The sequence below is a fragment of the Macaca nemestrina genome, unplaced genomic scaffold (genome assembly GCF_043159975.1).
Source record: "Macaca nemestrina isolate mMacNem1 unplaced genomic scaffold, mMacNem.hap1 Scaffold_114, whole genome shotgun sequence".
Lineage (NCBI taxonomy): Eukaryota > Metazoa > Chordata > Mammalia > Primates > Cercopithecidae > Macaca > Macaca nemestrina.
This window is the reverse complement of record NW_027257597.1, coordinates 57,650-72,020: the sequence shown is the minus strand read 5'-3', so window position 1 is coordinate 72,020 and position 14,371 is coordinate 57,650. Positions and strand designations below refer to the sequence as shown.

General features: G+C 44.6%; 1 protein-coding gene across 1 annotated transcript in view; it reads left to right on the top strand.

Annotated features, from left to right (window-relative positions):
* The window catches only part of LOC139361239 (lysine-specific demethylase PHF2-like), a 65,289-nt gene extending 58,343 nt beyond the window's left edge, over positions 1-6,946 (top strand). The window contains exon 4 of the mRNA XM_071089817.1: positions 6,034-6,946. The gene's annotated coding sequence lies outside the window, so the exon portion shown is untranslated. The remainder of the gene's footprint in view (positions 1-6,033) is intronic.
* Positions 6,947-14,371: the final 7,425 nt, after the last annotated feature.

The following is a 14,371-nucleotide window of genomic DNA, read 5'->3' as shown; positions in this document are numbered from 1 at the left end:
GCCATCAGTTTTTCAGAACCACTGCTTAGTCACCCAGATTCCTTATGTGGAGAATTTCATTAGCAGCCCTGTCAGCCAATTTGCACTGGTAAAAATCTCAACTTGCCTCTCCCTTTGGCATTAATGCTGCTTTGCTTATAATGGTCTTACTTTTCCACCCAATTATTCCTATAGACTCAACAAATGCATTCAGAAATGAAGGATGTTGCAGTCTCTGCTCATCTCAAGGTCTCACATATTTCTAAAATTATGTATTTAGGCCAGGCATGGTGACTCAGGCCTGTAATCCCAGCACTTTGGGAGGCCGAGGAGGGTGGAATGCCTGAGCTTCGGAGGGAGAGTCATAATGAACAGTGGGTTTGAGAGATTCCTAGGGCGTTTTCTTCCTACTGTCATGATGGGGTTAGGTAAGCAGCCTCGGCCTCAATCCCGCTCCTGCTGCTGCCTCTGCCCTCAGATTCTGCCTCTGGGTCTTCAGGCAGAGGTGCTGCTGCCCCAGAGAAGGTGCTTGACCTTCCAAGGGTTCCTGCTGCTCAGAGGCACACAATTTAGCATATAATTAGAACATCAAACAGGGAATACAGTGCAAGTTCCTAGGAAACATTTCCTGTGGGCACAGTCCGCTGCATATGCCTCAGTTGCACCTGATGGCCCATCCACAGGCTTTAATATCACAGATCCATTTTAGACTGTTTCTCTCAAAGGAATGGAATGAAAAGAAAGTTGAATGCAAATTAAGTACACTGCCACAGCCTCACTATCAGGGTTTCCTGGATCTACAGCACCCTTTCAAACATCACACTGACTACAAAGCAGTCATTAGAATGATTCTTTCACCAAATATTCAAAGAAAAGAAGTGCAAAGAGGGTGCAAAGAAAGCCTTTCTATTGCTAGGCATAAAGCTATCACAAAGCAACAGGACTGTGAGGGTCCCTAGAGCAAATTTTGATTTTGTTTGATTTTGTTCTGAGTGTCCCAGAGTGCCCTATGGCTGGTATTTCCCTGGGCCATGGCTGTGATTACATCTCCGATACACAAATTAGCTACGGCAGCCTTGCTTCCGGGGGTGACCCGGAAATGGAGAGGATGCTTGAAGTCCTTGCTGCCCACGATGACGCAGAAGCCCCATGGTCCCGGGCCCTGAGGGACTGTCTACTGGGTGCTCATGGCATGGGGACAGGCTTGCAGGATGAGAGCACTGATCATACCAAGAGAACCTGTTCTGAGAATTGATTTTTCCACAAGGCTAGTTGCTGAAAAGGCCTGCTGCAACCCAAGGACCAGTTTAAGCTCGTATTTCCTCAAACACACTGCCCTGACTCGAAGACCAACCTTACCTCCGGCTGTCACTCACCAGTCAGAGCTCACCAGCTCTCAGAAGCTTCGCCAGAGCCAATATACTTTTTTTCCAAGCTGTACCTAACATTTCTCTAATAAAACTGTCACCTTTCTTTAAAAAAAAAAAAAAACTTTTATTTTAGGTTTGAAGGTGCATGTGCAGGTTTGTTATCAGTTTACATAGGTGAACTCTGTCATGGGCGTTGGTTGTACAGGTTTTTTCATCACCCAGGTATTAAACCCAGTACCCATTAGTTATCTTTTCTGCCCTTCTCCCTCCTCCAACCCTCCACCCTCAAGTAAGCCCCAGTGTCTGTTCCCCTCTATGTGTCCATGTGTTGTCATCATTTAGCTCCAACTTATAAGTGAGAATATGTGGTATCTCGTTTTCTGTTTCTGCCTTGGTTTGCTAAGGATAATGGCCTCCTGCTCCATCCATGTTCCTGAAAAAGACATAATCTCATTTTTTATGGCTGCATAGTATTCCATGGTGTTTATATGCCACATGTTCTTTATCTAATCTGTCATTGATGGTCATTTAAGTTGATTCCATGTCTTTGCTATTGTGAATAGTGCTGCAATGAATATTTGTGTGCATGTGTTTTTACAGTACAATGTATATTCCTCTGGGTATGTAAATCCCAAGTGGGATTGCCGAGTCAAATGGTAGTTCTGTTTTTAGCTCTTTGAGGAATTGCCACACTGCTTTCCACAATGGTTGAACTAATTTACACTCCCACCAACAGTGTACAAGTGTTCCCTTTTCTCCAGCATCTGTTATTTTGTGACTTTTTAATAATTGGCATTCTGACATTCTGACTGGTGTGAGAAGGTATCGCACTATGGTTTTGATTTGTGTTTCTCTAATGATCAGTGATACTGAGTTTTTTTTTATATGCTTATTGGCCACATGTTTGTCTTCTTTTGAAAAGTGTCTCTTCATGTCTTTGCCCACTTTTTAATGGGGTTGTTTTTCTCTTGTACATTTCTTTAAATTCCTTAGAGATGCTGAATATTAGGCCTTTGTCAGATGCATAGTTTGCAAATATTTTCTCCCATTCTGTAGGTTTTCTGTTTACTTTGTTGACAGTTTCTTTTGCTCTGCAGAAGCTCTTAAGTTTAATTAGATTCCATCTGTCAATTTTTGCTTTTGTTGCAATTGCTTTTGGTGTCTTCGTCATGAAGTCTTTGTCCGTTTCTATGTCCAAGATGGTATTTCCTAGGTTGTCTTCCAGGGTTTTTACAGTTTTGGGTTTTACATTTAAATCTTTAATCCAGCAGTCCACAACCTTTTTGGTACCAGGGACTGATTCTGTGGAAGACAATGTTCCCACAGAAAGCAGTCGGCAGTGGGATGGTTTCGGGATGAAACTGTTCCACTTCAGGTCATCGGGTATTAGTTAGATTCTCAAAGGAAGTTCACAACCTAGATCCCTCACACGTGCAGTTCACAACAGTGTTCGCACCCTTATGAGAATCTAATGCCGCTGCTGATCTGACAGGAAGTGGAACTCAGGTGGTAATGCTTGCTCACCAGCCACTCACCTCCTGCTGTGCGGCCTGGTTCCTAACAAGACACAGACTGGTACCAGTCCATTGCCCAGGGATTGGGGACCTCTGCTTTAATCCATCTTGAGTTGATTTTTGTATATGGAGAGAGGAAGGGGTCCAGTATCCCAGCACCATTTATTGAATAGAGAATCCTTTCCCAATGCTTGTTTTTGTCAGGTTTGTCAAAGATCAGATGCTCGTAGGTATACGGCCTCATTTCTGGGTTCTCTATTCTGTTCCATTGGTCTATGTGTCTCTTTTTGTTCCAGTACCATGCTGTTTTGATTACTGTAGCCCTGTAATACAGTTTGAAGTCAGGTAGCGTGATGCCTCCAGCTTTGTTCTTTCTGCTTAGAATTGCCCATGGGCTATGTGGGCTCTTTTTGGTTCTACATGAATTTTAAAATAAAAACTCTCAACTTTATCTTTGTTCTTGGAACATACTGAAGACCATCTGATCTGTGAGTATGCCCCACATTGCCATTCTTGCCTCCTAAATAATCAGTGTTACGTTTAGAGATTTATTTCTATATTTTATTCGACTTCAGCAATATAAACTGTGAGTCAGAGCTGCAGTGGTGGAGGCTGCAACCTTGGCGGCGGGAAGGTCGGCTCACAGGGTTTCTCAGCATGCTCCTCCTGTGTCCCCACCATCGAAAGGTGCCCCCTGTCATGTGCGTGCCCTTGGCTTGTAGACTAGCCTTATCTTTCCAGAACTATTTTTGGTCATGCCTCATGCATGAGCTTGTGCCTGAGCACAATCATGTGAAAATTAATGTAGTCAAGTCTTGTCCAAACTAAAAACATTGAACCATTTTAAAGGAAAGCAGCTTCCCAATGTTGCCGTATATTGTTTTAAAATAATTGTAAAAAGTAGTTGCTCATGTAATAGCACCGGGCCTGCCATTGACTTTGCACGTGTGTGTCACACACATCTGAGAGGCTGTTACTATGGACGCCATCCTCAGTGCTGCTGCTGCACAGCACCCTGCCTCACAGGAGCTCTGCAACAGCAAAAGCACCAAGCAGATTGAAGAGGACAGAGCAGGACCATGTGGCATCCTCCTCCCTGTGGTCAGTTACATCTTCCTTTGGTATCATGGCAGAGGTTGGGGGTGCCCCTGAAGACACCAGCTGTGCTTCCTGTGCCCACTTCCCATGCCCACTGTACCCGCCATGACAAATTGAGCGTGTTTCTGTAGCCATCCTCTACCCTGAGTAGATGCTCTGCATTCTTATTGTGCAGTGCTTTCAGGACTGTGCCTCTGTGGTCATCCCTGTCGTCCAGCTCTGTCATGGCCATGGAAACCAGAACATGGCATGTCCCAACACCTCATTCTGAAGTTAGAAATCAACAAAACCTCCCAAATGGGAGAGGAGGGTCTAAAACCCTTGGAAAATTTCCTCTGCGAGATTTGCATGAGAACTGGAATGTCCTGAAGTGTAATATATAAAGGTATTGAATGACACATGTAAGACAGTTGTAGCCAACAGAGCAAATCATTCATATCAACAGTCTCTCTTGTGCTCTCTCAAAGATCCTCTGAATTATAGCACTGAGAGACCCTGAATGGCTTGGGAGTGGATGAGCCCCACGCACAGGCAGGAGAGTGGCGCATTCTCTGGGTCACAAAGTATCCTGTAGCTAGAAGATTAGAAACAATTCTACATGAAACATTTGAAAGTATATCTTGATCAGTTTATTTGTTTCTGAAGACACAGCCTTCCTTTGGAAAACAGTAGCACAGAGAAAGGTCTCCACAACCAAAAAGCACCATGAATTGTTAGTTGCATTTTCCCTGTTCACGTGAGTCAATTTCCTCCTGGATTGCATTGAATCTGCACTGTTTTGGAAACTGGCAGATGCATTGCTAATGAAGCCACATGTGCAAGGTCATCATCAGTTTACGTACTTCCATCCTAGCTGATGCTGTTGATTTTTCCCTTCCATGAAGCTTCCTGACACAGCCTGCAGCCGAAAAACTTCCCAAAGCAAGTCAAGTCTGACTTTGCACCCCCAACATGAGAGTCATGTGACTTCTGGGCACGCCACTGAATACTGATGTACCTGAAGGAACCCTGGGTACCAAACATGCTCAAGTGAATGAATGGTGTCCAGGACAAAGCCCAGCAGGTGTCCAGGCAATGGCCTCACACCAGAGATCTTGTCAGCACGCCGCTCTGAGCACTGTGTGCCTTAGTGTCTTTCTGTCCTGGTTACAATGAAATCTTTCTCCATAATGTCAGTTTTTATACTTTTTGACCTAAGTAGGACATCATGTGATGAATTTTCATGTGATATGAATTCAGCCTAGGTATTTCTTAGGATTGGTTTAGAGGGAAGACTGAAGCAGGTAAATGGCAACCCCTTGAATACACATCCATAATAAATTTAAAAATATTCAGCATGATTTAATGGTGTCTTTTAAAATGGGAAACAAAATCTTTCCCATTCATTAGAATCATTACATCAACTAAAGTCATTATAACTAAAGTCATCATTACATCAACTAAAATACAAAATATGGAATCTAATCTTCAGCAGATGTTGGCATTTCTTTAAGTACACATCTTCACTTCCTTGGTGTACTAACAGAGACTCAAGAATGACAAAGGGAAAAAAAGGCAAAATTAGGGAAAAGGGAGACATTTTGTAGCTGATGTTGGATACACTGGATGGACTATCCACTTGATATACCTTCTCATTGATAGAATAGGAAACTTCAGGTTTCACAAAGGCAAATCGTGTTTTCGTGAGACAAAGCAACAGAAAAATATCGATAATAAAAATATTTTAATGTTTTATGAAGAACTGTATTGTAGCCTGAATCTTTAATTAAATAAATGTTTTCTTTTGCGTGTAAAATAGAATTCAGCCTTTCCTAACTCATGACAGCAATGGGATGAAGACACTGCTGGGCCTATCCTGCCACCTACTGGGAGGGCTTGTTCCCTCAAAAGCCTTGGTTTGGAAGGATGTTTGGAAAATAGCTTTACACACCCCCTCTTTATTGTGTTTTTATTCACAAAGCCTTAACATACTGCCATATTTCATGTAGTTGGTTTTTCATATCTCTGATAAGTTTTTAAATGTCACTATTCCTACTAAAGTCTCTGTCTCTGTCCTGTGTTCTGTGTTCTAGGGTGTATGAAGAAACGGCCTCAGCAGAAACAGAGGCTGAAGCATGCGTGCTGGGGGCTGAGAGGCCAGAGGAGAATGTGATGAGACATAGAGTTGGTAGTGCAGGAAGTCGGAAGATCAAGTACCATGATGTTGGTGCTGGTTGCTTGTGTTAAAGTCTATGGTAATTTTTGCCCACCTGTGGGGTTCCCCTGGTGCCCCAGCCATGATGGGGTAACTGAACTGCTGCTGGGTCCAAGCTGCCCGTGGCCCGGGATCTGGCACTTGGAAGAGTTCTGAGAAGTGCCCCTGGATCAAAAGAGGAGAAACAGACTTCATCCATACCTATTCCCACTGTATTTAAAGAAGTGAATATTTCCACATTTTTAAAAACTTCTTTTAATTAAAACGTTTAAAAGAAAATACGGTTGAGGTAACAACCAGGTTACAGTTCTTCCAGTAGCACCCAGCCAGCGAAAGCCCTCAGATTTTAGAAGAGAGGACTGCAGTCATGTCTGGAATTCAAAGAAGAAACAGTGAGAAAAGCTTGATAGAACTGACAGATGCTAAAATGTCTAATATTAACATAGAAGGGCAACTGTTAATGATAATATAGAATTACAATATTAATGGCAGAGTAATTAAAGAAGCCATTAATGTTGAATTATGTATGTGTACATTAAACCTATAAATTAAAATATGAACATTATACCATCTGTGCTGGCTTCATTAATGCTAAGTTATAACATTAAACTATCAATGACATTTTATTAATATAAAATTATAAATTGCTATTGTTGAATAGAACTTTAAAGTTGAATAAAAAGAAAATATTATTACTAATATGTTAGACTTTGATAAAATACGAAATTCAAACATTTTAATAAAATGCTGTTTCCCAGTAGTATTTACATGAAGTTATTTGAGGTATTGTTTGTTCAATAAAGAATGTGACAGTGTCTCCTGTTGGCATTGTTTGATTAACTGGTGGAAAAATCATTTGCAAGGAAATGGGTTATTTCAAGTTATATTTTAATATCCTTTTATTTCCACATAATAAAATCTTTCTTCTGGGCATGATGACTCATGCCTGTAATCCCAGCACTTTGGGAGCCTGAGGCGAGACAGGATCACTTGAGCCCACAAGTTCAAGACTAGCTTGGGCAACATAATGAGACTCTGTCTCTACCAAAAAAATAAAAAATTTACCGGGGCCTGGTGATGTGCGTCTGTGGTTCCAGTTACTCAGGAGGCTGAAGTAGGAGGACTGCTTAAGCCCAGGAGGCAGCAGCTGTAGTGAACCATGATCCTGCCACTGTACTCCAGCCTGGGCAACAGAACAAGGTCTTGTGTCAAAAACAAAATGAAACGAGTAAAATCATTATTATTCACTTGATATTCCTAAAACAAATTTTCCAACAGTATGTTTGTGTACAGTTCTTGAGTCTTACAGTATACAGTCAAAGCTCAAAACCTCCTGCTAAATGGACAACTGTTAAGGCGCGCATTCGGTTCTGTTTCCAACCTGCAGGCTCGGGTGTTCCTCAGCCTGGCAGACAGGGAGGCGGGGGTGCGGTCAGAGAAGTGGTGGATGGCTCGGGTTGTGGGACACAGAGAGTGCTGAGCCACGAAGAATTGGGGCAGCGAGGCCGAGCGACAGCAGAGCCTAGGGAGGTGTCCAGGCCTCGGGGAAGCAGGGACTTCAGAGCAGGGACCCTGGGGGACGCTGAGCACAGGGCCAGGGCAGAGTCCAGGGGTCTCGGGTAGGCCTGGACTAAAGAGGGGCCTGGGAAGAGAGATGTGGGGAGGTCAAATGGCCCTAGTGAGTCTGGGTGAGGAGCGGGGGATCGAGTCCCCCCCAGAACTGAGTCCAACGTTTTGGGGGAGAGGGACAAGGAAACAGTGAGGGGGTGGGGGCCATGGGCCACTGTTCGAGGGACAAACCCAGCTCAGAGGAAATAAGGCACGGGGGTGAGGTGACAAGGGACATGGGGGTGACAGGGCCATAAGATGAGGGGTGTCGAGGTCGGGCCAGGAAAAGATCAACTAAAAAGCAGGGGGACGTGGGGGCTCGGGGAAGCAAGATATGGAGGCATGAGGGAGAAAAAGGGAGGAGAGGGAGCTCAGCAAATCCGTCATTGCCAGGCGCCTCTAGGAGCTTGGTTTTGTGGTACCTTAGTCATGTTTTCAGAGAAGAGGTTCATAGTATAGAGGATCACGTGGCCACGTGGCCAATGCAGGGAGGAAGTGTGGTAAAGAGCTGGGGTGCCCGTCTGGGGCCCCGCTTCCTTGTAATTTTCTTACAACATTTAGCATCTTGGCAGCAGGCTGTGGTGCTTGAGTGGTGCTCACACACTGAGTTCTTAGACCTGATAATGCTTATTTTAAAGTTGCAAGGTCTATTAAAATGACCTGAGGAATAAAAATTAAATCATAAGTTCCCCCAACTGACTGATAGAGCCTTCTCTTGGCCAAGGGGACCCCAGAGAAACCTTGAAAACTGAGCTCCTGGCCATGATGAGATGAGAGGTCAGACATATTTCAGCATGTCCCTTCCATATAATCTTTAACCAAACTCTTAAGGAGTAAGCAGAAACCAACTCTGGCAAATCAGAAACACAGGACTCATTCCTTTATCATCTTTAGCCAATCATCTGAGGCCGTGGCTGGACTCACCCTACTTCTTTGCAGTTTTGGAGTGATAGTCACCAGCTTCACAGTGCATCTTTCCTAAAACAAACCACCGCCTCTGGACCGGTTTTGGCTGGCTCACAGAGGATGCACAGTGAGTGGTTTGTGGCCCCTGATGCACCTTTTGATGTCAGAGGCTAAAAACTCCACCCCCAGATCATGCTAATACATGAACACGTGACCCATGAAGAGGTATGAAACTCAACGGCACATTCACGTTCCTTTCATAAATATTCATTACTACTCCTATAACTTATTGAATATATACGTTCTGCCACTCCACTCATCATAAATTCCTACTCCCTTTACCCCTCCCTTGAAGCACTTGCTTTTGGCAGAGCCAGAGGCTACACTTCCAAGCCTGTGAGCTGCACTCCTTCACAAGAATTAAAGCTCTCCTTTCCAGTGCATGAACTGCATGATTTATCAGTTGACTGCTTTGCTGGTGTTCACACTGCTATCAAGAGCAGTAAGTGGTCAATTCTTAGAAAAATATAAGTCTAATAAAGATTTAAAAAATCTTTAAGCTCTTGAATATATTCTCAAATAAGACAACTTTTCTACTAACTAATTTGCAAAGATAAAACATCACCAAAAATGACAGAGGTGCAATGGAAAGCCAAACCAAAGTGTTTTTCCCATTCCCACATAGCAATCCACACAGAGTACAGTCCCTCCTTCATATCCATGGGTTCTGCATCCATGGATTCAGCCAAACTTGATGCAAAAACATTTGAAAAAAAAGAATGGTTGTGTCTGTACTAAACATACAGACTTTTTTTCTTGCCATTATTCTCTAAATAATACAATATAACAACTATTTACATAGTATTTACATTGTATTAGATATAAGTAATCTAGAGGTGATTTAAATCAACCTTGTCCAACCTGTGGCCTACCCTCCAAAACAAATTTGTAAACTTTCTTAAAACATGAGATTTTTTTTTTTTGCGATTTTTTAAAGCTCATCAGCTATCTTTAGTGTTATTGTATTTTATGGGTGACCCAAGACAATTCTTCTTCCATTGTGGCCGAGAAAAACCAAAAGATTGGACACCCCTGATTTAAAGCATGTGGAGGATGTGTGTAGGTTATATGCAAATACTACAATTTCTGTTGCCTAGGCTGGAGTGCAGTGGCACAATGATGGCTCACTGCAGCCTTGAAATCCTGGGCTCCAGTGATCCTCCTGCAAAACTGCAGTTTGCCACTGGTGGGTGGCTCAGGATTCAAGGCCAGCCCCCAGCCCCAGTCCTACAAACCTTCACTGTGGACTTGGCCTGATGGCACTCATCACACCCACACCCCCCTGGGAGTGCTGAGGCCCAGCCCTGGCTACCACACTCGCTGTCTCCTTGCTCCCCCTAGCCAGAGGGAGGCCCCGCACCTCGTGGCCGCTTTGGGTGTTGGGGGCCCCAAGTGCCTGGGGGACGTGTGTTCAGGCAGTAATGGTGCACCCGAGGCCTCAGCCTGCTGAGTCACATCTGCGCCCCCATTTCTCAAGAAGGCTGGCAGCTACAATTCAGGTGAAGTCAGCAGGCCCATCTGCACCTGATCAGCAACGCTGGCCCAACAGGCTCCAAATGCCTGGGTTTGCGGTGCTAAACCTGAAGGTCTTACCCTGCAGATACAGAAGGCGGCGCGGTGGGTCACAGCTGGCAGAACTCCAGGCTGCTCTAACAGGTCAGCGCTCTGCCCTGGCACCACACCAGACGGCTGCCAACCACCTGGGTTTCTGCTCTGCCACACTGAAGAACATTTCTCCAGGGGACACAAAAGCTTAGCATTCTCTACTGAGGTTTTCTCTTTTAGTTTAACATTGAGGTGTGCGATTCATCCAGAGTGCATATTTCTGTGCACCGTGAGCTGGTGCCCGCAGTTTGCTGGCCTGGGGCCGGGTAGGCAGGCATGGACCAGGTGTCTAGCCCTTGTGGAGGAAGCTTTGGCAGCTCACTGACCAGGCAGTGGGTGCCCAAACTGGGTCCCTCTCCCTGCTCGCCCCTCCCCCGTTTCCCCTCCCAGGGTCCTCACTGGTCTGCCGCACCCTCTTAGAGCTACTTACCTTTCCTCCTGCTGCTTGCCCATTGCCTTCACAGAGCACGTTGCATGCGCAAACCTGGGGCTCTGACTCCAGCCACCCTGGGACCCAGCAGGGGTAGGTGGCCATTCTCCATAGTCTGTACCCTACTCTTTCATCCCCCGAGGTTAATAATGATAATAGTTATTGTTGCTGTTGTTCATCACTATTGTAATGATTACCATTATTATTTGTCATTGTTATAAAAACACTAAATGAAGTTTTTCCATCCACAAAGGGTTTCGCCATGTTGGCCAGGATGGTCTCAATCTCTTGACCTCGTGATCTGCCCGCCTCTACCTCCCAAAGTGCTGGGATTACAGATGGCCACCACCACTCCTGGCTAATTTTTGTGTTTTTAGTAGAGATGGGGTTTCACCATATTAGTCAGGCTTGTCTTGAACTCCTGACCTGGTGATCTGCCTGGCTCGGCCCCCCAAAGTGCTGGGATTACAGGCGTGAGCCACCACACCCAGTTGAAAGGTCCTGTTAAGAGGATGAAAACAAAGTATAGATCAGAAGAAAATATTTGCAAACCACATATTCTACAACAATGTGTAAAAAATATTACAAAAATTATCTGGGCATGGCGGCATGCACCTGTAGTCCCAGCTGCTTGGGAGGCTGAGGCAGGAGAATCACTTGAACCTGGGAGGCGGAGGTTGCGCTGAGCCGAGATTGTGCCACTGCACTCCAGCCTGGGCAACAGAGTGAGACTCCACCTCAGAAAAAAAAAACAACAACAAAAAAAACAGAGGACCTTTCACAGAGCCTGGGTTTTTAATTTTGATGACTTCCAATGTATCCCTCTCTCTTTATGAACCATACTTTTGATGTCAAGTACAAAATCTCCTTTTTTAGTCTAGATCCCATTATTCTCTAAGAATTATTTTTCCCTGAAGTTTTATAGTTTTCCATTTTACATTGAAATGTGTGATCCATTTGGAGTTAATGTTTGTATGAGGTGTGAGGGTAAAACCCCCACAATTTATCCATTTAGAAAGGTGAGGAGACTTTATTTCTCATAAGGATTACAGCCTACAAGGTGGCCATCCCAGCCAAGGGACCAGAAAACCAGAAAGAGGCACTTTGAAGGAGGAGGGGTTGGGGTTGGAGCTTTATGCTGAGCAGGTTGGCTAAACATACATATTCAACAGGTTATAGGAGGAGCTATGAATATTCATGAAGGTGGTGCTGATACTTGCATATTGAACAGACATGCATGTAGCATATGACCCATGTTCACTTTGGGGTGGAGACTTAACATTTAAATGTATTACAATTAGGTCCTATATGTCAACAGGTCTTTTCAGGGCATGAAGGCACACAAGTGTGCAGCCTCTGTAAACCAGCCAGAGACACTCCATGGTTGGTGGTGTTATCAGGAAGTTATGGCTGGTAGAGCAGGGGTTCAGTAAGTCAGTAGGTGGTGGAGCTGGACATTGTTTTAATCTTGTCCATCTCGACGCAAGTGGTTGTTTAGCTGCTAGAGTAAAAGAAAAGCCTTGTGGCCCTTAGAACACAGTTTATTCTCTAGGCGTAGGGTTAGTGACTTCACCCTTGCCTGGCATGGCCTTAAGTCCTGTTTATAATTTGGTGTTTTATTGCCACAGAGTCTGTTCTGTCAGTCTTCTGATCTCTATGTTAACATTAATGCTGGTCTAAACCCCAAAAGGCAGGGGGTATAATGAGGTGTGCCTGACCTCCCACCCCATTATGACTAGAACTAAATTTTAAAGATTTTCCTGAGGTCCCCTTGGCCAAGACGGGGTCCATTCATTTGGTGGGGGCTTAGGATTTTAAAGTTGACAGTGTCTAGGTCAAGGGTTTTGGTTTGCCTGCTTGTTTGCTGTGCCTGTGATGTGCAATTGCCCGACTCCCATTTGATGGAAAGGCCACTTTTCCTCCCATGAGTTGCTTTCGCATGCTTGTCAAAAACCAGCTGGGTGCATTTGTTTTCTATCTTTTTTCTGTTCTGTAGATCATCTCCCTCTGTCCATACCACACGGTCTTTACTAGCTATTTAATGTGTTGAAATAGGGGTAACTCAATTCTTGTTTTAAATTCTTCATTTAATATTTCATCATCAACATTTATCTCATCTAAAACAAAACAAAACAAATTCACACAGTGTACGGTGTGGATGTACTGGAGTTTATTTAACCCAGCCCCTCTTAATGAATGGCTATCAACCCCTACACCAGTTTTTTTGTTATTATAGTAAATAATGCTGAAATCTTTTCAAACGATTTTTAAAGTTTATTTTTAATTGACAAATCATAATTGTATATATTTATGGGATACAATGTGATGTTTCGATATATGTATACATTGGTGGGACAATTACTTTAAGCTAATTAAGATATCCATCACCAACTCATCTATTTTTTGTGGTAAGAATATTTAAAATCTTCTATTTTAGGAATTTTGACATATATAATGCATTAACTACAGTCACCGTGTCATGTGGATCACTAAAACGTATTCCTCTTGTCTAACTGAATCCTTGTACCCGTTGACCAACGTCTCCCCGCTCCTGCCCTTCCCCCGGCCTCAGGTAGCCTCCATTCTACTCTCCGTTTCTATGAGTTCAGCTATTTTCAGATTCCACGTACGGGAGAGACCAAGTGGTATTTGTGTCTGTGCCTGGCTTACTTTGCTTAGTACAATGGCCTTCACGTTCATCCATGTTGTCGCCAATGGCAGGATTTCCTTTTATTCAAAGGCGGGATAGTACCGCATGGTGTACATGCACCGCATTTTCTTTATTTGTTCACCCACTGGTAGATGCTTAGGTTGCTTCTGTATCTTGGCTACTGTGAATGAAATCAATATTCTTATCACCCGCGTATTTGCAGAATTGATCTCCACAGTCATTTGTTATCTTTGGACTTTGCTTGTGTATTTTGTTCAAACGTTATGTTGTCAAGCTGATCAATCATTTCCTTGATGGCTTCTGGGTTTATTTTGTGGTTTAGAAAGGCTTCCCCACTTCCAAAAGACAGAATAAAAGCGATTCACCCACGTTCTCCCTTTCACAGTTTCAACTTCAGGGTCTCTCCCGCCTCAAAACTTTCGAATACGCTGGGAGCCCGGGACCCCGCTGCGCTGGGAAGATGAGGCAGGGCGCCGGTCCCGGGGGGGTCTCCGGAAACGTTCCCGGTTAGCGGAGAAGATCGCCCATCCCGGAGCCGCGTGGGCGGTCTGTCCTAGCCGGTAGCAGTCTCTCGGAGCCTAACGGTGGTTAGGAAAAATTTTCAAGTCCCCTTCGGCTGCGGGGTCGCACCATTCTAGGCCGTGCCAACTGAGAGCTCCTCTGTCTGCCCCCGGCTGAGAAACGCGATACCAGGTAGCCCGGGACTTGGAGAGGCCTCTACCGCCAGCTATGCCGATCGGATCCGCGGCTGCTCGCACCGGCTGTCGGGCGCCACCTGGCTGCACTGTTTAGGTTTTCTCTCCTGCGCTCTGGAGAAGCCGGCAAGAAAGGGGATTTGGCCACAGAGTGCTGTGCAGAGTTCAGGCGACTGGCAGCATTGGCAGGATGAGCCCAGCTTTGCCCGGTGTACTCTTCGTCCTTTCGTCGGAGATTAAA